We start from the raw sequence: 2,500 nt of genomic DNA, 5'->3' as shown, positions 1-2,500 counted from the left end.
CATACACAAACACAGATACCGTAGAAATTAAGATACATACAAGTGCATATCAGTATAAAAACTTATGCATACTCACACATGCGCGCACTGCACACACACACACACACACACACACACACACACACACACACACGCACACACACACACACACACACGCGTTTGAACAAAAGCTACATATTTCATGTGGATGGGGCTGATGACTAGATTTTTCGGTAGATGGTTGTTGGTTGCACAATTCTATTTATCACACTGGATTTGTTCGAGAGACAGGGCATTGACTGCTTTGGGGAAAAAGCTATTGGCGAAGCGATTGGTTTTCGTCCTTATACTTCTGTACCGTCGACCACAGGGGAGCATCTCGAAAATCCCAAAAGCTGGATGTGATTCGTCCTAGCTGATTGATTTTGCGTTGTTTTTTTTGAGTAGCCGCTTATAATATATGTCTTCTAGAGAAGGTAGATCAGCCCCGTTAATCTTAGTGGCAGTTTTTACGATTCTGTTAAGGGCTGCAACTTCTGCCTTGGAAATGTTTCCGTACCAAACAGTAATAGCGAAGATTAGCACACTTTCAATGACTGCTCGGTAGAAATCAACCATGATTTTTTTTTTTTTTTTTTTTTTTTTAATTCCGAACTTTTTGAGGCGCCGAAGAAAGTTCAGGCGCTGTTGTGCTTTCTTAACTTTTTTTTTTTTTCGTATTTTTCTCGTTGGAAATGATCAGTCCGAGAAATTTGATGATCTCTACTAGCTTGTCTTCAATGGCAAGTGGTAAGGGGTCAGATCTGGTCTTCCTGAAATCTAGAATTAATTCTTTTTTTTTTCTTTTTTTTTTTATATACGTTGAGTTCTAAGTTGTTTTGATCACACCAGCTGACATGTTCATGTACTTTTTCCCTATATGTTGACTCATCACTGTTCGTAATTGTAACATGGTCTTTTTAAAAACTTTTTTGAGAATGACTCAACTCTGGCAGCATTGTTCAAGATCAACTGAAGGCGTGATAACAGATGACAGAGCAGACCAGCTAGTAACGAAGAAGGAGGAGGAGGAAGAGCAGAAGAAGAAGAAGAAGAAGAAGAAGAAGAAGAAGAAGAGGAAGAAGAAGAAGAAGAGAAGAAGAAGAAGGAGAAGAAGAAGAAGGAGCAAGATAAGGAGGAGAAGAAGAAGGAGAAGAAGAAGGAGCAAAATAAGGAGGAGAAGAAGAAGGAGAAGAAGAAGAAGGAGCAAGATAAGGAGGAGAAGAAGAAGGAGAAGAAGAAGGAGCAAAATAAGGAGGAGAAGAAGAAGGAGAAGAAGAAGAAGGAGCAAGATAAGGAGAAGAAGAAGAAGGAGAAGAAGAAGAAGGAGCAAGATAAGGAGGAGAAGAAGAAGGAGGAGGAGGGGGACGAAGAAGAAGAAGGAAGAGGAGAAGCAGAAGAAGAAGAATAAGATGATGATAATGATGATGATGAAGAAGAAGTAGAAGAAGAAGAAGACAATCAGCAATTTATCGCAACGCTTCATAGGCTTCATTCCTCGCCTAGCTAAGTGCAGTAAATTCGCTGAAATGTTCATCTAACAGCTCCGATTATGGTTTGCTTAAACTGAATTCAAGGTCAAAGTTTAGCTTTAAATGTCTGGCTTCTTTTCATTACTCGTTTGAAATTCGTTAGTAAAGCATAGCAACCTAGATTGGAACAAACGTTTGCCTTAAGGCAGTTTAGCTCAACTTCATAGTTTGCGTTAGCTAAACAGAACAGCCTAGTGTGGTGATGGGTTAACCTGAAATGTTATCAAGGCGGGTGAGGCGGTCGAATCATTAGGATTATGACCCGAGTTTCCTGAGTTCGATCCCCGGCGCAGCTGTTCGAACGGGTGAGTGGTGAGCGCCCAATGACAGCTGTCAGTCGGTTCCACCCAGCTGTACAAATGACACCGTGTTTTAAAACGCTCAGAGCTTGATCTCTGACACCTCGCGCTGGGACTATACGGCGTAGGGGTGCGTCCCCCGGGTGGCGGATGGGGGAGCCCTCCCTTTGGGGATTGCACCAAATGATATGGAATAAGGTGCCGTGGACCCACATAGTCTAGGAGAAGGACAACTCTGATTTCAAACCCGGGCAGATGGAGTCCGTTAGCCTCAGCAGGCAGTCCTTCCAAGAGAAGGAAAACTCCCAAGAGAAAACCCGGCCAACTGTAAACCGTTACCAGAACAGATCACCGAAGACAGCACCACACTGGCGTCTCAAAGGGGCGTGATCTAGTCAAAACCGGCTGTGCACACACACTACGGCACATGGCTACGCAGACAACGATCTCTGACAGATACTAAGCAGTATATATTTATATATATATATATATATATATATATATATATATATATATATATATATATATATAACATCATTATCATCGTCATCTTCATCATCATCAGCATCATCACCAACACATTCATTCCTGCTTTAGAACTAAACAAGGTGAACCCCACACCCCCTCCCCCTAAAAAAAAAAAAAAAAAGA

The 2,500-nt window shown here is 41.8% G+C and overlaps 1 protein-coding gene across 1 annotated transcript in view; it reads right to left on the bottom strand.

Annotated features, from left to right (window-relative positions):
- Nucleotides 1-2,500, bottom strand: part of LOC143301790 (uncharacterized) — an 82,674-nt gene that overhangs the window by 19,936 nt on the left and 60,238 nt on the right. The gene's annotated exons all lie outside the window — the stretch shown is intronic.

The sequence above is a fragment of the Babylonia areolata genome, chromosome 28 (genome assembly GCF_041734735.1).
Source record: "Babylonia areolata isolate BAREFJ2019XMU chromosome 28, ASM4173473v1, whole genome shotgun sequence".
Taxonomy (NCBI): Eukaryota; Metazoa; Mollusca; class Gastropoda; order Neogastropoda; family Buccinidae; genus Babylonia; species Babylonia areolata.
The sequence above is the reverse complement of the archived record's forward strand: the minus strand, read 5'-3'. Positions and strand labels throughout refer to the sequence as shown.